General features: G+C 37.7%; 1 non-coding gene across 1 annotated transcript; it reads right to left on the bottom strand.

Moving 5' to 3' along the window:
• Nucleotides 1–19,321: 19,321 nt before the first annotated feature.
• On the bottom strand, nucleotides 19,322–19,428 carry LOC139869884 (small nucleolar RNA R71). Its single transcript, XR_011766462.1, has one exon. It is a non-coding gene; the product is annotated as a small nucleolar RNA R71 (small nucleolar RNA).
• Nucleotides 19,429–24,026: the final 4,598 nt, after the last annotated feature.

Raw genomic sequence — 24,026 nt, 5'->3', positions numbered from 1 at the left:
CAATCTACCCGTGCAATGTACATGGCCTGCCAAACCCAAAAGTCTATAAAAATGGCCCATTTGTCATCCAATTTTCATACACTTCTCCACACATTCTTACTCTCAATCTCACTCCTCTCTAGTTTATCTCTCTAGGATTATGATATAATGATCAACTATCGATAATTACCTAAAGTAGGCGTTAAACGGAGTCTGTAAAGGATTGGAGGTGTGTCAGAAGTTGTCACTTTTATAATTTCGGAACTCGATTAATCTACTGGTATTTCTATCCCTTTAATCCATCAATTCATAATGTCTTCCATTATTGTTATTGATGGAATTTAACAAGTTCATAAAACATGTTCTTATAGTTAACATAATTACAAAACCAATTTGTAGTAGTGTTAAAGCAAGCGGAAGCAAAATGATAAGTTCATGTTATATGTTTAGCCATTAAGTTAAATTCCATGTTAATATCAAGTCTAGAATATATACTTACATATAAGAACAAGAGGAGAAGATATATATATATACCTCCTCAAGCTAGTTAAGGGTTGTTTCCAAGTTGCAAGATGATGATGAAGATGATGAACTATAGAGCTTCTAACTTGAAGCCTCAAGCAAGTAATACCCACAAGCAATAACCCCAACACCTTTGTAATTAGTTAGGATTTAATTGACACTAGATATGAGCTTGTTAGAACCAAAATAAGAGCTCCCTTTGGTCAAAAAAGGCCACAGCCTTCAGCACATTTCCAGCAGATTCTGTGCAGTTTTACAAGCTCCTTTTGTTTATTATCTCACTTGAAAGAAGTGGTCAAGCCTAGGTACAAGTACATAGCATGCACCTATGAAGTTGTGTATGTGTTGGAAGTTCCAAAATGAGCATGGGTTGTCTCCTAGGAGTCCCAAAAACTGCCCATACTCTTTATATTTTATAACAAGACTTAATTTTATAAAACTAGTAATAATTTTATAAAAATTGTATAAATATACATGTATTTGTTACTTGCAATAATTTTATAAACCATTTTATAAAATATAACACAACATAATTATTTAAACCTATATATAATTAAATCCACATCATATATAAATTATCCAAATAATTTATCTCAAGTGATTATACTTTAGAAAACTGATTTTCTAAAGTTCAAGTGTCGCGTATTCATTTAACAATCCAACTGTTAAAATAAATACATATAAAGTGTTGGTAAGCTTGTTATTGGGTATGACCCGACTTGGATCATAACATAGTGGCCACGTTAATTTAATATGTCTCTCGGGCATACGAAATACCTTCAGTTATGCTAGACGATATTTATGCTAATGATACACTTACTCCTGCTCCTAGCACTCGTGCGTATCACGTGTGCTGAGCACGCTCATTTAGATAATCCCATATGCAAAACAAGGTATATGATACAACTTTACTTGGCGCACACGAAAACAATCTTATCCTTATTTAACTCGTAATCCTTTCCTAATTATAACCCTGTTATTTATGGTAGTTAGTTAAAAAAGGTGTATACTTTACTTACAGATATATAGGTTTAGGGTTTCACTATATATACAAACCCTAACCTCATTTATTGAATAACGTTTTCTAGATACTTGATATTGCTCGATTTATACATATTTATCCTCGCAATATCTTTCTCGTTTTGTTGGATTTTGAAGAGTTTAGTGATTAGAAGTGTTGGTTTGGTGTTTAAAAGATGGTTCAAGGCTAAATGAGGCTAAAAGTCCAATGTGGTGCAAAATTGACCAAATCTTGAGCCTTAGAATGAGAAAAGTTGAAATGCACTTATTTTCGCGGGTAAAAGTGATTCTATGGCTTACACGGATTTTGCAAGTTAAGAAAGTGTAGGCAAGGCGTAAGGTGCGGCGCACCAGAATCAAGGTGCGGTGCACCATTCCAAAGGAAATCTCATTTACAACATCAGACCAGAAAGGAAGATTGCCACGTTATATGGTGCGGCGCACCTGCGCTGTTTCAGCCCAGAATTTTTAGCCAAGTATAAATACGAATTTAAGGGTTTTTGTTGAAGAGAGCTGTAACTTGCGGCTGTTTTGGAACCCTAATTGGGTTCTAATCATGATTCCATCAAGATGGAGCTCAAATCCATGCTCCTAACTCCAATTCCATGAAGATTAGTGATAGATTCACATCATCCATTCTTCATTTTAGTGTTTCTTCTCCATTTTGGTAGTAGCTTTTCTCCATTTTAGTTGTAATGATGAATGATTGTTATTTCTTTGATTTATTTCTTGTTTATGCAATGATTATAGCTTAGATTACTTGTGTTCACTTGATTTGTAAATTTGATGCTTAGATTTTGCCCAAATCTATGAATTGGGTGTTTGAATGAGTTGATGATTATTGTGCTTGATTGATGATCCATTGCTATGCATTTATTTTAGACTTTACTTTGATTACATAGATTGTGTAGCTTTTCTAAGTGATTTGATTAGTGAAACAATTTGTGCTTCAAAACCTTGTGTGATCTAGACAATCAAATTGGGGATTTCAAGTGATTGTGTTCTTGCTTTGGGTTGGTTTTCAATTGATCTTTAGTCAACATAGTGGTGTTTGATTATCTTAAGTGATTTTGATAATTAAAGGATTTTAAGTGATTTTAATCCAAAATCGAGTCTCAATGATCTCACTCAAAACATAGTTTGATCTTTTGAAATGAATCTACGTGAGTTAACGAATTTCATTTGGTTGAGGTTTTATGGAAGTTGACGAATGGAAATGAAACTATATGTTTGAACACTGTTGTGTAATGAATGAATTGGGTAAACCATGGTAAAAGGTGGAATAATCAAGTGGACACATTTTTATCTTATTTGTTTATTTCTCTTAGGTTAATATTAGCTTAATCAACACTTTATCAAAATCCCCCAATCAACTTAGGATAATTACTAGTGTTTTGAGATTCATGTAAATTGCTCCATGTGGAACGAACTTTGACTGAATACTTGCTAGTTGCTATAATGATCGGGTTATTGTTGCCCAGGTGTTTGTGTTAATTGGTTAAGTGTTTTATCATTGTTTTTATATTATTATAAGTTGAACACGAAACGTCTTGCAAATCAATACTCTACCTACTATCAACTTTGAAAACATCTTACGGTAACATGTATGTTCTTCAAATATAAACCCTATGTAACCCCCGAACAGCCATTGTTAAGGTCAAACCAACAATGGTGGACTAGTTTTAATCACCCTTTCATAGATCATCAACTCAACAAGGGTTATTCACAGTAAACCGGACCGGAGAGTTAAAACCACTTAGTCTTTAAACACTCGCACATTGCAATCAACATATATCATAGAAGTTTTAGGACTAAGTGGCTCCTCAAGTGAAAGCAAGGCTCCATAAAAGACACCTGCTAAGAACAAGGATCCAGAGACAGAAACTAGCAACTTCTCAGAAAGAATGACGATGTCGTCAACTACTATTCCTTCGGTATCGCAGGAAGAACCACTAAGGTCGCCACCTCGAATGTCAACCAAACACTGGCAACTAGGTGATGACAAAAAGGAAACTCTGCTTACAATTGTGGGTTCAATACCTATATATTCTACCTCATAGCCTACAGTTAATACCATGCGCACCACTGATTCTGAAAGGCGTACAATGAGACCCGTAAGCGCATGCGAACATCTGCGGGAATATGCATCGATGTTGGGGATCTAATTAATGTAGAAACCCCTGTAGAAAATATTCGTGCGAGACGCGCAACTTCCCCCATCCCTAGATTCGCAACCGTGATGACGCCCAATCTATTTTCAGGGCGCACAGTTGGTTCCTCAAGCGAAAGCAAGAAAAAGAGCCAAGAAGATTTGCTTACAATATTGGATCAAGCTGCACCTGACGAGTATGCTCCGGCATTTGAGGTTCCAAACAAAAGCGATGAGGTATTAAAAAACTTTTATGCAGGTATAATGGTGCACAAGGTCAAGCCTTTCATGGAAACCGCACCAGCGAATGACAAGTTTGCATCCTATATAACTAACTATGTGCCTGTGACGGCGTCAACTATCTCATTAACTATGGGGTGGTACAATGGCACAACAAACCCAGACGATTTCTTATAGAGATATGAAGGTACGACGCATGTTCAATCGTGGAATGATGAAACAAAGTGTTTAGAGTTACCGACTTTACTGCAAGGGGTTGCTAGGGAATGGTTCACTAATATGCCACTTCCCCTAATTAATTGCTATAACGATCTCGAAGCACATTTCTTTATAAACTTTCATAATATGCAGACAAGGAAGAGAACACATGTTGAGTGCCACGATATTAGAAAGTTGAAAGGGAATCCTTGGGACTATTCATCAATCTGTTCACCAAAGAAGTTGCAAAGGTTCCTGGGCTAACCGAAAGCCAGAAGGTATCTAGGTTTATGCATGGATTATGTAGAGACCCACATCTCGCCTTGTGGCAGCGTTTGTGCATGAAAGTACCCGATTTGCTGGCAGAGGCAATAAAGGAAGCACATGCGCATATGCGCGCCTGTGTGGATACTATGCGTAACAGTGGTAAAAGCTTAGATCATAGGGGAAATCGTGATGATGAATCATATCAAGGGCAATCAGGTGGTTCAAAACGAAAGAATGGTAATCACAACCAGGGATTTGGAACATATAGATACAAAAATAGCAGTAAGTTTCGTAAAGGCAATGACAATAGTGATCAGGGGAAAGGGCACTTCTCCAATCAAAATTTTGCAATCGTGCGCGAGTTAAGCAAAACGTCAAAAGAAATCTTGGCAACTGAACCAATTTTCCTGACATGTACTATGCCAGCCAAGATGCCAGATCAGAAGAAACAAGTCTAAATTCTTCGAGTTTTACGACGATTATGGGCACGAAATCAACATGTGTAAGACGTTCATAAAGTGCATAGTTGAATGCCTCAGGAATGGGGAGCTAAATTACCTTAATCCTTCAATGAAACAAGGATCTTCATCACATAGCAATGCGCCTGACTTAGTTCTTTCGAGCCAGAAAAAAGGTAACGACAAAAACATGGATAAAACCATCAATATGGTGTACACTTGGCAAATTGGTCAGAGACGCAAGGCAGAGCAATTGGAGGGATGGGAGATTATGCCCATATCCTTTCCTCATGTGCAAATTCCTAATCCATCACATGCGCCTTTTATAATCAAAGGGCGCGTTACGGACTGTGGATATAACATAAAACGACTAAACGTTGACACAAGAAGTAGCGTTTATGTCATGTATGAGCATTGCTTTAAGAAACTTCCTAAGGGCATCAAGTCCAGGCTATGCGCCCCAACAACTGCACTTTCAAGATTCTCTGGTGAATCTGCATGGTCTCTAGGGTGCATAGACCTGGAGCTTTAATTAACTGACGACAACCATCCCATACTTTCAAGGGCAGTTTCAATTGAATTTTGTGTGGTGCGGTCTTACTCGTGCTATAACGCTTTGCTTGGGAAGATCACCTTGCAAAACATTTGGTGTTCTACCCTCAAAAGTTCATGGTATGATCAAATTTTCTACTAGGCAAGACATAGCCACCATTCGGTCGAAACCTGAAGGAGCGTTATGCGCATCAATTACTCCTCCAGAACCGCTTCCAACAATCGATGTGCAGATGCGAAATTGTTCTGTTTTGGTGAATCCCAAGCACCTAGACAAGAGAATTTAGTTTGGGGGAAACCTGTCCAATGAAACTAAAATTAAGCTACGCGATATCTTAGTTTTAAACATGGACATTTTTTACATGGAGTGAAGAAGACATGATTGGGGTTCTGCATGCAATTGTAGAACATAAGCTTAATTCTAACCCAAGTCTAACTTATGTGCGTCAGAAGAAGCGGGGAATGGCTGCAGACATAAGTGAATGGTTACGAATGGAAGTTGATAAACTGGTATAAGCGAACATACTGCGAGATGTAAGGTACCAAACGTGGGTTGCAAAACCCAGTACTAGTAAAGAAATCAGAAGAGACGTGGTGCATGTGCGTCTATTTCGAGGAATCAATAAAGTTTGCCCAAAAGGAAACTATCCATTACCCGAGATCGATTGGAATGTGGAATCACTGTCAGGGTTTCAATTTAAATGTTTTCTCGATGCGTACAAAGGCTATCACTAGATTCAGATGGCGGTAGCAGACAAAGATAAAACGACATTCCACATCGATCAAGGTATTATCTGTAATACCAAATGCCTTTCGGTTTGAAAAATGCAGGTGCAACATACCAATGGGTAGTTGATACGGGTTTCAAAGATCAAACCGGAAGAAACCTTGAGGCTTATGTTGACGATCTGATTATCAAAAGCAACACATAAGCACAATTGTTGACTAATATCCTAGAAACATTAGACTCTCTATAAAAAAATAACATGAAGCTGAATTCCTCCAAGTGTAGTTTTGGGCTGGAAGAAGGTAAATTCCGGGGTCGCATAGTAACTCCTAGAGGAATTAGGGCAAAACCAAAGAAAATTGAAACAATTGAGCGCATGCACTCACCTAAGTCAAGAAATGAAGTTCAAGGTTTAACCGGCAAATTGACTACCTTAACACCCTTTTTTCGAAGGCAACCGAACGATCATTCCCATTCTTTCAAACCTTGAAATATTCATTGAAAAATTCTGATTTTAGGTGGACAGAGGATGCGGAGAGAGCTTTCCAAGACATGAAGGCGCTCCTAAAAGAGTTACCCACCTTAACGGCACCGATCGCGACAAAGACGTTGAAGTTGTATCTTGCAACGTCGGAGGAGGCTATAAGTTCCGTTCTAATCATAGATAAGGGGCATGTATGTCTCACATTATCGTACACTAACATTATATTTCTTTATGGTATGTTGTATGTATGTATATTTTCCCAAATGAGAAAATGCAGTGATAGAAGCATGTGTACTGCGTTAGCAAAGCACTCAATGAAAGCGGGGTCAATTACCCACCTACTGAAAAGCTAGTATACGTGCAGTGCATATAGCTCGAAGGTTGCACATATATTTTCTGGCGCATCTTATTTTGGTGTTAACTGACCAACCCATAAGATATGTAATAATCGCGGTACGCGCATGCTTGCTTTTTATACAATTTTATAAGACTCATTGAAGCGTGAAAAAATTGAATATAAAATGCTAACGAATGATATTCATACAAATAGGTATTGTACAAACCTGAGGTTTCTAGTCGATTGGACAAACATGCCATAGAGTTGAGAGAGCATGAAATAAACTTCTCTGCGCGTACCGTAGTCAAAGGCCAAATATTTGTATACTATGTAGCTAAAACTTTTTTGGAAGTTGAACCACTTATGGAAAACACAGTACTGCACCTCCAGAATCTGAATCTTAGGAATTGCACACCTATGGCGCTTGTGGTCCTGAAGGCGCTGACGTTGGGCTTATTCTTACGAATACTGATGGTGAAGAGCATACTTATGCGCTCAGGTTTTTATTCGCAGTAACGAATAATGAGTCAGAATATGAAGTATTACTGTCAGGAATGCGCATCGCGCGGCTAATGATATAAAGCATTTAGACGCGTATGTTGACTCACAACTGGTTGCAAAAGTTAATGGATCGTTTAAAGTGCATGATACTTCTATGCAAAGTTATCTGGAGCTAGTCCTTAAACTAGCAGACGAATTTGATACCTTTCAGTTAACACAGGTACCCAGAACTGAAAACAAGAAGGTAGACGCGCTTAGAGAACTAGCCGCCTTAACATTCGATCACTTGCACAAAAATTTGTGGATGGAAGTACTTACAGAAAAGTCAATTGATGCGAAACCCACCGTTGCGCTTGTGCCCATTGAGGAAGAAAATCCTAACTAGATGACGCCTTTTGTTTGATTCTTAACGGATGGCACACTCCTAAAAACGAAAAGGAGGCACGGAAGATCCGCATGAACGACCCCATGTAAGCACTGATAGAGGGGAAATTGTACAGGAAATCCTTTTTAGGGCTGAGTTTATTGTGTATCGGTCCATCTCAGGCTAAGGAGGTGCTCAAAGAAATCCATGAGGGATATTGCACTCCCCATTCAGGATACAGGACCATTGCAGCAAAGGTAATGCGTACCTAGTGTAGTGACCTGAACTTTTCCATGTTTATTTATATTAAATGAAATTGATATTTACATGATTAAGTGTTTCCAACATGTTAAGCAATCAAACTTGTTAAGACTTGATTAATTGAAATAGGTTTCATATAAACAATTAACCACCCAAGTTGACCGGTGATTCACGAACGTTAAAACTTGTAAAAACTATATGATGACATATATATGGATATATATATATATATATATATATATATATATATATATATATATATATATATATATATATATATATATATATATATATATATATATATATATATATATATATATATATATATATATATATATATATATATATATATATATAGTTAACATGGTATTATGATAAGTAAACATATCATTAAGTATATTAACAATGAACTACATATGTAAAAACAAGACTACTAACTTAAAGATTTCGAAACGAGACATATATGTAACGATTATCATTGTAACAATATTTAACTGTATATATATCATATTAAGATATATTAATACATCATATTATCATGATAATGTAATAATTTAACATCTCTTTAGATATAATAAACAATGGGTTAACAACATTTAACAAGATCGTTAACCTAAAGGTTTCAAAACAACATTTACATGTAACGACTAACGATGACTTAACGACTCAGTTAAAATGTATATACATGAAGTGTTTTAATATGTATTCATACACTTTTAAAATACTTCAAGACACTTATCAAAATACTTCTACTTAACAAAAATGCTTACAATTACATCCTCGTTCAGTTTCATCAACAATTCTACTCGTATGCACCTGTATTCGTACTCGTACAATACACAGCTTTTAGATGTATGTACTATTGGTATATACACTCCAATTATCAGCTCTTAGCAGCCTATGTAAGTCACCTAACACATTTGGGAACCATCATTTGGCAACTAGCATGAAATATCTCATAAAATTACAAAAATATTAGTAATCATTCATGACTTATTTACATGTAAACAAAATTACACATCCTTTATATCTAATCCATATACCAATGACCAACAACACCTACAAACACTTTCATTATTCAATTTTCTTCATCTAATTTATCTCTCTCAAGTTCTATCTTCAAGTTCTAAGTGTTCTTCATAAATTCTATAAGTTCTAGTTTCATAAAATCAAGAATACTTCCAAGTTTGCTAGCTTACTTCCAATCTTGTAAAGTGATCATCCAACCTCAAGAAATCTTTCTTATTTACAGTAAGATATCTTTCTAATACAAGGTAATACTCATATTCAAACTTTGATTCAATTTCTCTAACTATAATAATCTTATTTCGAGTGGAAATCTTACTTGAACTTGTTTTCGTGTCATGATTCTGCTTCAAGAACTTTCAAGCCATCCAAGGATCCTTTGAAGCTAGATCTATTTTTCTCATTTCCAGTAGGTTTATCCACAAAACCTGAGGTAGTAATGATGTTCATAATACCATTTGATTCATATATATAAAACTACCTTATTCGAAGGTTCAAACTTGAAATCACTAGAACATAGTTTAGTTAATTCTAAACTTGTTCGCAAACAAAATTTAATCCTTCTAACTTGACTTTTAAAATCAACTAAACACATGTTCTATATCTATATGATATGCTAACTTAATGATTTAAAACTTGGAAACATGAAAAAATACCGTAAAACAGGACATACGCCGTCGTAGTAACACCGCGGGCTGTTTTGAGTTTGATAATTAAAAACTATGATAAACTTTGATTTAAAAGTTGTTCTTCTGAAAAAATGATTTTTATTTTGAACATGAAACTATATCTAAAAATCATGGTTAAACTCAAAGTGGAAGTATGTTTTTTTCAAAATGGTCATCAAGACGTCGTTCTTTCGACTGAAATGACTACCTCTTACAAAAATGACTTGTAACTTATATTTCTGACAATAAACCTATACTTTTTCTATTTAGATTCATAAAATAGAGTTCAATATGAAACCATAGCAATTTGATTCACTAAAAACGGATTTAAAACGAAGAAGTTATGGGTAAAACAAGATTGGATATTTTTTGATTGTTGTAGCTACGGGAAATATTGTAACAATTCTATACAAATCATATCCTAGCTAACTTATATTGTATTATACATGTATTCTAATATATTATGTAATCTTAGGATACCATAGACACGTATGCAAATGTTTTGACATATCATATCGACCCATCTATATATTATTTGGAACAACCATAAACACTCTATATGCAGTAATGTTGGAGTTAGCTATACAGGGTTGAGATTGATTCCAAAAATATATATACTTTGAGTTGTGATCTAGCCTGAGACCTGTATACACTGGGTCGTGGATTGATTCAAGATAATATATATCAATTTATTTCTGTACATCTAACTATGGACAACTAGTTGTAGGTTACTAACGAGGACAGCTGACTTAATAAACTTAAAACAATAAAACGTATTAAAAATATTGTAAATATATTTTGAACATACTTTGATATATATGTACATATTTGTTATAGGTTCGTGAATCGACCAGTGGCCAAGTCTTACTTCCCGATGAAGTAAAAATCTGTGAAAGTGAGTTATAGTCCCACTTTTAAAATCTAATATTTTTGGGATGAGAATACATGCAGCTTTATAAATGTTTTGCAAAATAGACACAAGTACATGAAACTACTTTCTATAGTTGAATGATCGAAGCCAAATATGCCCCTTTTTGCTTGGTAGCCTAAGAATTAGGGAGCATCACTAATTTTGAGAATTAGTGCACGTCTAATTGACGCGAATCCTAAAGATAGATCTATTAGGCCTAACGAACCCCATCCAAAGTACCAGATGCTTTAGTACTTCGAGTTTTATATCATGTCCGATGGATGTCCCGGAATGATGGGGATATTCTTATATGCATCTTGTTAATTTCGGTTACCAGGTGTTCACCATATGAATGATTTTTATCTCTATGTACGGGATGTATATTGAAATATGAAATCTTGTGGTCTATTATTACGATTTGATAAATATATAGGTTAAACCTATAACTCACCAACATTTTTGTTGACGTTTAAAGTATGTTTATTCTCAGGTGAATATTAAGAGCTTCCGTTGTTGCATGCTAATATATGGACAAGATTTGGAGTCAGCATGCTTTGTATAATATTGTTTAAAACTGCATTCGAAATTTACTTTGTTGTAACATATTAATATTGTAAACCAATATGTATTGGTAGTGTGTAAGTGTGATATTTTTTAGATTATCATTTCTGATAATCTAGGTTGTGTCTTTTTAATCTTGTCAATAAAATAAAGGTTATGGTTTGTTTTAAAAACGAATGCAGTCTTTGAAAAACGTCTCATATAGAGGTTAAAACCTCGCAAAGAAATCAATTAATATGGAATGTTTATAATAAATATGAACGGGACATTTCAGTTGGTATCCAAGCGTTGGTCTTAGAGAACCTGAAATTTGCATTAGTGTGTCTTATCGATTTTGTTAGGATACATTAGTGAGTCTGGACTTCGACCGTGTTTTCTTTAAAAACGATTGCTTAACACTTTTGTTGGAAACTATATAGTATTAACATGTAAATATTATGTGATATATTAACCTCTTAATGTGTTTGATATTGTGTGTTAGATGTCTACCACTAGTACAAATCCCATCGACTCACCTAATAATAATGAAGATTCGAATATATTTTGGGAAGATTCACAAATTCCCGAAGAAGAACCGGAAGAGGAGGAACCGGAAGAGGAGGAACCGGAAGAGGAGGAATCGGAAGAAGAGGAACCGGAAGAGGAGGAACCGGAAGAAGAAGAGGTTCCAGAGGAAGAAATATTGATACCTACAGTAATTCGATTAAATAAAAGAAAATCCTCAACCAACGGACCAAAGTTAATAATGGTCAATGGTGTTTCAACAGCAAAATATTGGGAAGATTACCAATTTTCTGATGAATCGGATCCCGATGAGGATTCCGATGATGTTATAGAAATTACCTCGACCTAATTTAATAAAACAAAAGAAAATAATAAGGAAAAAGGTATAAAAATAGAGAAACCCGATTCCAACCCCGATGAACTTTATATGTATCGGCAACATCCGTATTTCCTAAAATGTAACAATGACCCAGGAACCTCTAAACCACCAGGTTTTTCTAAACCATTGTGGAAAATGACGGCTCGTATTAGAGGAACACCATATATTCCTAGAAAATTAGGAAAACGAACCAAGTCCAAAGAAGAAGAAACCAGTGATTTAGATTAGAGGGTTGTAATCATGTTGTGTATTATATGTATTGTAGTGTGCTTGTACTTTTATGTTCTATCTAAAAATTGCTAGTATTGTTTGTTAATTATTCTTTACGAATCTAATCCTTGTCTATTTTACAGTATAAAAACAAAATGGACGTTAAGGGTAGACAACCGAATATTTTAGAAGATCTACCAGAGGATATGATTGAGGAAATCTTGTCTAGAGTCGGTCAGAATTCATCAGCACAATTAATTATGGCAAAATTAACTTGTCAAACATTTGAAAGACTTTCCAGAAATGCCTTAGTTTATAAAAGGCTTTCCTTTGATAGGTGGGGTATATCACATTGGGGAGACTGTAAGTTACGCCGTGTTTTCTTTAAAGCGTTAAATGCGGGGAACCCAAATGCAATTTTTCGCTACGGGTTAAGAACCTATTTTGACTCAACATATCCCAACATAGGATTTCGTGAATTAGAAAGAGCTTCTAACATGCAACATAAAGAAGCATGTTATGCTTACGGGTTAATAATGTTCGCTTCTCATCAAATTGAGAAAAAGAACATTGGGTTGCAACTTTTAAATAAAACATTCCCACAAGTGACGGACTCGGTAGTTGAGATGAGAAACAAGGTTTTTAGATTATTATGGGGCTGTTGGACATTACGAAACCCTCATCCTTTTGATGACATTACAACATGCTGCCTAGCCAATGGTCATAACGGTTATTTTCCACAAGACCAAGGATGGGAAGTCGTCTTAGTAAAACCAGAATGCATGACTTGTTTCGGGACTTATGAATTACGTGTCTTTATTTCCTTTGCTGAACAACTTGCGTATTAACTAGATTTATCTTCAAAGTTGTCCTGTATCAAAGTGTACTATATTTCATATTATATGTAATATAGCGAAGTTGTAAGTTTGAAGAATATTTGTATGTGATATATTATTATAATCAGTTTTTCATATGGAATTGTAGTAGTTGAATTGTATATTAGCTACTAAGTATGAACTTAACTGGTAGGTAGTACCCGAATTAAAAACTATAAAACGCTAATATGAAGAAAAAGCTTTTATAAATAAGTTCATACTATGCTACAAAATACTATTGACTACTCTTAAAATTCTATATGATTAACTTAATTCTTTTGGGCTATTTTTGAAGGAAATGGCACCGGCGACTCGTCAGAATTTGAACATGAGCGAGGAAGACTTCCGTGTTTTTCTTGCAGCAAACATAGCTGCAGTACAAGCTGCGATGCAAAATAACAATAACTCTGGATCTAGCAGTGGAACTAATTTCACAAGAAATCGTGTAGGATGCTCCTACAAAGAATTCACTGTCTGCAAACCTTTGGAATTTGATGGAACCGAGGGTCCAATTGGATTGAAACGGTGGACCGAGAAGGTTGAATTGGTGTTTGCCATAAGTAAATGTACTGAAGAAGACAAAGTAAAGTACGCTACGCATACCTTCACAGGTACGTCGCTAATATGGTGGAATACCTATCTCGAGCAGGTAGGACAAGATGCTGCTTACGCACTACCGTGGTCAGCATTCAAGCAATTGATGAACGAGCAGTATCGTCCCAGAAATGAGGTCAACAAGCTCAAGGTAGAGTTTAGAGGATTACGAACGCAAGGTTTCGATATCACCACGTACGAACGATGATTCACCGAATTGTACCTATTGTGCCCTAGAACATTCGAAGATGAAGAAGAGAAGATCGACGCATTTGTAAAAGGGTTACCAGAAAGGATTCAAGAAGATGTGAGTTCACACGAGCCCGCCTCCATACAAAAGGCAAGTCGAATGGCTCACAAATTAGTGAACCAGATTGAAGGAAGGATTAAAGAGCAGACGACTGAAGAGGCTAACATGAAACAAGTCAAGAGAAAGTGGGAAGAAACCAATGACAAGAGTCACCAATACAACAACAACAATCACAACCACAATCGTAATAACTATCCCAACAACCGCAACATCAATCGCAATAACAACTTCAACAAACGTCCTAACAACAACTACAATAACCATCCCAACAACAATAACAACAACAACAATAGCAACAATAACAATCCTAACAACAATCTCAATAACAACAATGGTAACAAAACCAAAAACAGTCATGCCAAAGGTGTGAAGAGAATCACCAGGGGTTCTGCACGACATTTTGCACTAGGTGTAGAAGAAATGGTCATAGTGCAGAAAAGTGTGAGGCCTACGGACCAAAGTTTAACAGAATTAAAAGAACAAATAATGTTGGAACAGATAATGCCGCCATAGTTTGCTTTGCATGTGGAAAACCAGGCCACATTAGTAGAAATTTCCCGAATCAGGGGAATACTAGTGGGCAGGGCCGCGGGAGAGTTTTCAATATTAATATGGCAGAAGTGCAGGAAGACCCGGAGCTTGTTACAGGTACGTTTCTTATTGACAATAAATCTGCTTATGTTTTATTTGATTCGGGTGCGGATAGAAGCTATATGAGTAGAGATTTTTGTGCTAAACTAAGTTGTCCACTGACGCCTTTGGATAACAAATTTTAACTCGAATTAGCAAACGGTAAATTAATTTCAGCAGATAATATATGTCGGGATAGAGAATTTAAACAGGGGGATGAAATGTTTAAAATTGATTTAATACCAGTCGAGTTAGGGAGTTTTGATGTAATAATTGGTATGGACTGGTTGAAAAAGGTGAGAGCAGAGGTCGTTTGTTACAAAAATGCGATTCGCATTATGCGTGAAAAGGGAAAACCTTTAATGGTGTACGGAGAGAAGAACAATGCGAAATTAAATCTTATTAGTAGTTTGAAGGCGCAGAAACTAATAAGAAAAGGTTATTACATCATTCTAGCACACATCAAGGAAGTTAAACCTGAAGAAAAGAACATCAGTGATGTTCCTGTCGCAAAAGAATTTCCCGATGTATTTTCGAAAGAATTACCGGGATTACCCCCACATCGATCCGTTGAATTTCAAATAGACCTTGTACCAGGAGCTGCACCAATAGCTCGTGCTCCATACAGACTCGCACCCAGGGAAATGAAAGAATTACAAAGTCAGTTACAGGAACGTTTAGAGCGTGGTTTCATTCGACCAAGCACATCACCATGGGGAGCTCCTGTTTTGTTTGTCAAGAAGAAGGATGGTACATTTAGGTTGTGTATCGACTACCGAGAGTTGAACAAACTTACCATCATGAACTGTTACCCACTACCGAGAATCGACGACTTATTTGATCAACTACAAGGCTCGTCGGTTTATTCGAAGATTGATTTACGTTCTGGGTATCATCAAATGCGGGTGAAGGAGGATGATATTCCAAAGACTGCTTTTAGGACACGTTACGGTCATTACGAGTTTATGGTTATGCCGTTTGGGTTGACTAACGCACCAGCTATATTCATGGACCTCATGAACCGAGTGTGTGGACCATACCTTGATAAGTTTGTCATTGTTTTCATCGATGACATACTTATTTACTCAAAGAATGACCAAGAGCATGAAGAACATTTGAGAAAAGTGCTAGAGTTGTTAAGAAAAGAAAAACTGTACGCTAAGTTTTCAAAGTGTGCATTTTGGTTGGAAGAAGTTCAATTCCTCGGTAACATAGTGAACAAAGAAGGTATTCAAGTGGATCCGGCAAAGATTGAAATGTAACGACCCAACCCTCGTTATAACAAAACACGACCCAAATTAAAAATTTTCTGGACCTGCACAACTGGACGGCGTCCAGATTCTTGGACGGCGTCCAGTACTGAAGGCCTGGACGGCGTCCAGCCTTCTTAAAAAAGGCCTGGACCTGCACAACCCGCTTCCCGATACTTTCCAACGAAACCAATTATCACAACATATCAAAATAATTAAAACTAATAGATTTCTAACATCGAAACGAGTTTTAAAAAAGGGGCCCACAATGGCCGTTTTACGAGTTCGTACAAATCATGAGTTTCGACCACATTAGTTTAATTTCCAAACGACACTATGAGCATGGTGTTTGGGGGTTAAACTACCCAAATCTCTGTCAAACTCCAAAAGCTATCAAACCAAAAAGCGTCCCCTAAACCACAAGCGGGACCTCTAATCCAATCGGATACCCTTACCATTATCAACGCCGGAGCCTATTGATATCGGCTAAAAAGTCACGTTTTCACGCCGGTATTGAGGCCCAAAAACAAGAAAGATTCGAACTTTGTCAGCAAAATACCCACTTCGTCGGTTAGAATTGAAGAACAAGTAATTACGAAGACGGTGCAAAAAGAATCAAGAGAATCGGAGCTAAAACGAAGATTCTAGAGCGAAAACGGTGAAAGACAAGAAATCAAGTTAAGATCCAGGAAATTCAGGCTGACCAGCAAGCCATACGGCCTGCCATACGACCTGCCATATGGCCTGCCAGTATGGAAACGGCCTGCCATATACGTGCCACCACACGAGCCACCAAACGGCCTGCCTTGCATACGGCCTGCCAAACGGCCTGCCAGGCGTATTTGGCAATTTTCAAGTCTATTTAAAGGGTCTTTGTCATTCATTCCAACACACACTTCAATTCACTTCTTTCTCTCTCTTGTACAATATTAGTCATACTTTCAAGGCCTTCTCACCTCTGAGCGGAAAATTAAGTACCCGGAGGCGAACGCTGAAGATTGTATTAGGAGCGGTCTGGAGTCTTGAAGTTGTCACTTTTGTATTCAGAACTCGTTTAATCTACTGGTAATTCTATCCTTTATCTTATATAATGTTTTATGATATTATTGCCATGATTAGCGAGTAGTTATCTTTAGTGTATGCTATGATGTAAGCAGTTATAATGCCGAAATATATTATGGTTTGTGTATGTTGTCGAAATACTTTCCGATTATGCTTTAAACTCAATCGCTTTTCCAGCTAATAGAACGTAGTTATAGGCTCTGTTATTGGGAAGTCGCGAACCCCGATTCAGAGTACACTATCTGTGTCACCCCTTGGTAAGAGAAGTCTATCGGATACAACGTAAGATCGACCGAGGCACACCGGTTGTAGTAAGTCTATCGAGCTTTGGATTTCGACTGAGGACTCTTTTGTAGTGAAACATCTGACTAGACCCCTAGTACATTGTCGGTCCCAGACCATGCTAGTGTAGTCACCAAGCATATAAACTTCGTATGTGCACGCTGAAGCACAATGGTTGTTGTAAGATGTACTTCTGCTAAGTAAAGCCATGGAACACGGTTAGTGTTGACCAGTACACTGCTCCATAACGCGGTCTCAAGCATTGCACCCCACTTGAGGGATTCTTAGTTAATTAAGGAACTGTTTGTTTAGACACATAAAGGATTGGACTGTTAAGATAACCGAACGTGTTCATGGAAGTCAGACTTGACTTGGCCATGGTGTTCTTTGTGGTTGAACTCTTTTTAAGGGCCTAACTATCTTTTACCAATCATTAATGAATGCATTAAAACACATCACGTCTCTCGGATATGGTAAACCATGTATTCTATTATGCTTAAGAAAGTTTAGACCATTTTGGAATGTTAATACATCACCCAACCGAGTCGCTCAATTGGATGAGCCGTCTGAACGTGTATGCCTGTAGTCAGACTGCACGGGCATCAGGGGTAAGGGACATTGCTGTCTATTCAGAATCTTCAAGCCTAACGCAGTACCCAGTGACATGTCTTATGACAGGGGCGTTTAGGACCAGTGTAATGAATACAGGGCCTCTGCCTATTCATGAGCCTGCATTCCATAATCTTGGCAGAATAACTGATGAAGTCATAGTATGCACTTACTTTAACCTTATCTGAATTACAAATTTTATCGCATTTACTTTATCTATCTTATAAACTAGAAAATCCCAAAATAAATATTCACTACTCCCTAACTATCTTAGGCTACAATATATGTTCGATGTTACTGATATCTCAAAAATACGACTCTAGGTCATACTTCCCTTACTTATAAGGAGTAGTAAGATTTAGGCCCCGCTAAATATAAATTTAAAACAGTACCCTCTCCCATGAGTGGCTGATCCTGGCGAGCCGCGGCCTAACGACACCGCGCAAATAAAAACCGTCGGTTTCGGCCATATCAAGAGATACCACTAGTTTTTGGCGCCACTGCCGGGGAACTGGTATCAGGCAATACTGCTTTCAATCAAACTTATTCACAAGCATTTAGTGGTGTCTAAGAAAGACAATTATACACGGACTTGGTTATTGGATTTTCCGAACAGTCGCCAATTATATTGGGACTAAAAGGATCCTGCCTCTCCGTAGTTGGCCTGGCCACTTGGTTTGTTGAATAGTTTGAGCAGAACTTTGTTACCGAAATACCAGGGAATCAGTAGTCAGAACCAAAAACATATTCCACCATAGGATAGTTAGTTAATTAGATTAGATTACTTTAGATTACTCTAGTTTACCTTAGATTAGACCACCTTGGATTGCCTTAGAATAAATTAGATTACCTTAGAATTAGATTAGTTTAGCTTATTATAATTTAGCTTATTTGCGAAAATTAAAAACAAAAAGGCATACCTAGTGTATGACCCAAACCTGATCTAGACCAGGGCCGTTGTTATTCGTACCTGATCCAGACGCAATAATCTCTAAAGCACGCAAGGAAGCACGAATCAGAAACCAAATGGCGTTGCGCGTTACTTTAGCAGAAAACACGAAACCCTCAATTGAAGGTCAAGGAGGACCAATCAGATTTCCAGAGATTCAAGGACACTCGTTCGAGTTAAAACATCACATCATCCAGCTCATTCAGAATAGCTGTCAGTTTCATGGATTACCGAATGACGATCCTAATTCTCACCTTGATAAATTCATATCTCTTTCGAACTCCTACAAACAGCCAGGGATAGGACAAGATATAGTCCGGCTATACTTGTTCCCCTATTCTCTCACTCATCATGCTCAAAATTGGTTTGAAGGACTGGAAAAAGATTCCATCACATCATGGACGGAGATGGCGACTAAATATTTCCCTCCTTCAAAACAAACCAAACTGAAGAATGACATCATTAACTTCAAACAAAGTTATGATGAATCTATTTACACTGCATGGGAGCATTTCAAAACCCTGCTGAAGAAATGCCCTAATCACCAGTTAGAACGGTCAGCCCAAATCTGTACCTTCTACAATGGTCTTACGGTAAATCATAGGATGACGATCGATGCAGCAGCTCAAGGGAATCTGATGAACCAAACCGCAGATGAAGCATGGGAATTGCTCGAGAAAATGACGATGCATCATCATGACTGGAACAGTGGTGAAACAACTTCATCATCTGCCCCACTCTCTGCACTTAACAATCAAACGGAGGCCATCAAATCCCTCACAGATAAGATGGAATCTCTTGCAAAGCAACTAGGAGAATTGAAGACGCAACCGCAGCAGGTTAACCAAGCTTAGGCTTGTGTTAATTGTACCAACCCGCAACCTTCTAAAGACTATCAAGTTGAGTACGAAAACCCTGACGATTCAGTCTGTTACGTTCAATACCCAGCTCGTCCACCAAATCCCGGATTCAACCAACCACCAAGGGTTAATCTATTTCAGCGAAGCAATCAACCTTTCCGCTATCGCTATCCACCTTATCCAGCCCAACAATCTCAATTGACCTACGATCAACCACTTCCACTCACTGGTCCCCCAGTTGAGGAAAATTCCCCTACCACCCAGATTACAAAAGCAACTAACCCCACTCTCGGAGCTGATGATCAGTTAACTCAGTTCATCCAAGGACAACAACAGTTAAATCAGAGAACTGCAAACAGACAAGATCAGACGGAGATAGTAATATGAAATCAATTGGCTCTGCTCAAAAGTTTGGAAACGCAGCTCGGATAGTTATCACAACGCCTTGAAACCCGATCGCAGGGAAGATTGCCAAGTAATACTATCCAGAATCTCCACATAGAAGAAGCAAAGCAAATGGATTCCGTAATCCCAGAGGAAAAACCACGGAGAAGGTCAACTAGGCTCAAGAACAAATCAACATATACTTAGAAGCTGACCCCTGAAACTCCGGTTCGCGTACCTTATCCTGGAAGGCTACAAGAAGAACCATCCAAGCTTGATTCCTTCAAACATGATGGCAGATTCCTAGACACCATGTCCAAAGTTCCCAACTAGAAGAGATACATCCGAAGGCTTCTATCTACAAAGGAGAGGATACCAGACTCTAACAAAATTCCACTGAGTGAAGAATGCTCTGCATTACTCAGAAACTCTCTACCACCTAAGATAGGAGATACGGGCCGATTCTTTTTCCCGTGTTCAATCTACCAATCTGGAACCATTCATGCGCTAGCAGATTTAGGAGAAAGTATCAACCTAATCCCCTACTCTCTCTACAAGAGATTAGAGTTAGGAGACTTGTCACCAACCAAAATGACAATCCAACTTGCCGATCATACAATTTGATATCCTAAGGGCATAGTTGAGAACGTCTTGGTGAAAGTCGACAAATTCTTGTATCCTACGGATTTCGTAGTAATGGATATTAAGGAAGACCTACACACCCCAATAGTGTTAGGAAGACCTTTCATGAATACGGCTAGGACTGTCATTGATGTGTACAATCAAACCATGATCTTACGATCACATGAGAAGAGCGTTACCTTCAAAATTGACCGACCAACCAATCTTTCTGGACAGGCAGAGATGTTTGCTATTTCCACCAGACGGATCACTTCCGATGATGAGTCATTACCATCAGCTGACGATATCGAGATGGGTGTCGAATCACAGTCTGTAGACAACCCAGAAATGGAAGAAGAGGATTCCAGCGAAGAAATAGAGGAAGAGGAGGAATCTGAAGAGGAAGAGGAAATGGAAGACGTAAAAGAAACTGCGACAACACCCGTTCCAAGCACTGAGCGTCATGAAGAAATAATGAGGCTTGAAAAGGCAGATCATAGTTTAATCATTCGCTTCAAGAAGAAGAACGACAAGGCTGAGGTTAAGGATATAGAAATTGATCCTGTAAGTATCAAAGTGGAGAATCAGAATACTGAAGAACCCCGTTCATCAGACGCATCCTCAGAGGAACCGGATACCGATGATAACGAGGAAGAGCATCACGAAGACATTCTAACTAACTCACGCTCTCCAACCGAAGTAGATCATGGGGAGCCGGACTCTTCTTCAGATCAAATTCCGGTTATATCCACACATGCAGACATGATTACCTTCATCAATGATACCAATGAATTTGAAGACATTCTCGAAGCCATCCGAAAGTCAACCATTGATTTTTTGCTACGCTTAACAGAACGAATCATGGCTATCAGAGAAGAGCACCACCTCTATCTCCAAAGAGAAGACAATGATGTTGAAATCCTAGAAGAACGCATTCAAGACTTTATCAATTCTCTTCACGATCATATCTATCACGAAGAAAGGCAACGAGAGCATAATTCAGTGGTTCGCACTATTCTCGAGACAAGATTCTATCGAGATCAGAAAATCATTTACTCTAAGGTTTATAACGCCTTAGCCGGATCTGCATTTCTGTTCTCAAGAAATGAACGAGCACTACTGACTATCATCCGGAAGCATAGGATCTTTCTACCGGCCGCCCGACTTATCACTCTGATTTGCAAATGATCGAGGATATTCACAGTCTTTTCGCTCTTCTGGATAGAGATAATTTCGAAAGCACACCAGACAGACTAGTGATTTACGTAACAATTGATCACCACACTGATCTGATTATCAAAGAGTTACAAGTCGCTGTTATGGAAGAAGCAAGATGAAACAATCCGTTCTCTCATCTTGAACCAGATCGAGTCAACATTGCCACCTATGTTACGAAGCAGCTATCACGTATCTTCCACGAATCCACAGATCCTAGTTTCATATTTAAAGCTGGATGTCGGGAGATATACTCAAAGACGGTGAAATTGATACTCGGATCAGGATTGCTGTTCACTTCTTTCCAACTTCGACTTTTAACTAATCTGTGCAAAGCTACAGACTCTTACTATAGAGATCACCGTTCCGAAGACTTCGAGATTCTAAAGATACAGTTTCTGACATTGTTTGAAGACCTCTGAAATGAGCATCCCGTCAGAGAAATCATCAACACCAGCACTGCAACCATGATTGACATTCATGGGTCAACCAACAGAGCTGTGGATCATATTCTCATCGGACTTCAAGACTTATCAAGAGCCGAAACTGCGCACTACTTATCGTTCAAAAGATCTTCAAGAGAAGTACCAGACTTGTTACCACTATTGGTCCGACACTTTCTCAGGACTTATCCACCAAGACTCACATTCCCTCAAGAAGACCAAGATCACAACCATCAACGAGGAATGTTTGCTTTTTGAAGAATCACTACGGTCGAGCCAATGACCTTAAACAAAAGCGCTTCTCAGGAGGCAACCCGTGCAATAAAGTAGAGTAGAAGAATAAAGGATGACAAATGAGCCGATGAATAAGCAAGGAAGCCAGCCGCATCTGCTAGGGGTATTTCTTTCTTTTCGCTACTAACTCAAGATTCAAACTATACTGCATCCTAGCTTATCACTAAGTGTGGGATAACACCCAATCAAAACACTAGACAAACAATCCCAAATCTTCAACTAAAACTCCTAAGTATGGCATACACTAGGAACATTGAGGACAATGTTCGTCTAAGTGTGGGATGTTGGTATCTTTTTATGATATATCATAATAACCCATTACGAAGATTCCAAGTCCTTAAGCCAAATTTCAAATTTTTTGCAAAAGAAACCCTTTTCAAAAAAGTATTTTTGAAAACCTAAAACGTTTGTCAATAAAAATAAGGCTTAAGTAAGGTGGAATTCTTGTTAGACTGAAATCTCTAATAGAGCATTGCATGACTAAGGCATTATCGACCTAAATTGATTATGGTGAGGCACCCCAAATAAGACCAGCATTCATCTTTAATGCTTCACTATTTTCCATTGAGAGTGTCGATGTCTGTGTTCAGAATCAGAACTTGCTTTAGATCTACATCTCCAAGCAGCAAAGCGTGGTTCGGTTGCAATCAAAATAGCTACCCATTTGTCAAACATAAGCCTTCCATACCTCTACTACTTCTACTCCACCACCACATCTATATCACCTCTACTATTTCTCAAAAAACCCAGAAAATGAGATTCGTTCCGAAAACTCGATGTTATAAACCTCTCAAGTATCATGGCAAAGGTCTTGAAAAAGTTTACCGGCAAAAAGTTTCTCGAGATGAAGTCACCAAAAAATAAAAAAATCAAATAAAAGTTCTAAAAAAGGGAGCAGAACTAAATAAGAGAAATGCCGAAGAGAACTCGACCGAAAATGGTTATCAAATGAAGAAAAGTTCAAAAGTGCTTCTCAAAATATTTCAGCACTCCTATCTATCCGAATAAAAGTCTGTATAAAGACTATATTACCCTTTTATCTCGCCCTTCAAAAACAACTTTACTACCACTCCAAAATTCCTTCTCCATCATTGACAAGTAACCCATAAAGCTGAGATTACTACCGTTCTAGCGTTAGCAGTAAGGATTTGAGTCTTTATCAAGCCTATGACGATGGGTGCAGCATGACTGGCTATGAGCGTATTCATTTCTTAGATCTATAGGGAACCCTAAACACTTGAGTGATTTGAGTGACCCGTGAAAGCTAGCCTATGTCATGTAACCTCCTCGCATGCTTGCAGAGATAATTTTAGTCCTAACATAGATGACTC

This window comes from Rutidosis leptorrhynchoides, chromosome 9 (assembly GCF_046630445.1).
Source record: "Rutidosis leptorrhynchoides isolate AG116_Rl617_1_P2 chromosome 9, CSIRO_AGI_Rlap_v1, whole genome shotgun sequence".
Classification (NCBI taxonomy): Eukaryota; Viridiplantae; Streptophyta; class Magnoliopsida; order Asterales; family Asteraceae; genus Rutidosis; species Rutidosis leptorrhynchoides.
The sequence above is the reverse complement of the archived record's forward strand: the minus strand, read 5'-3'. Positions and strand labels throughout refer to the sequence as shown.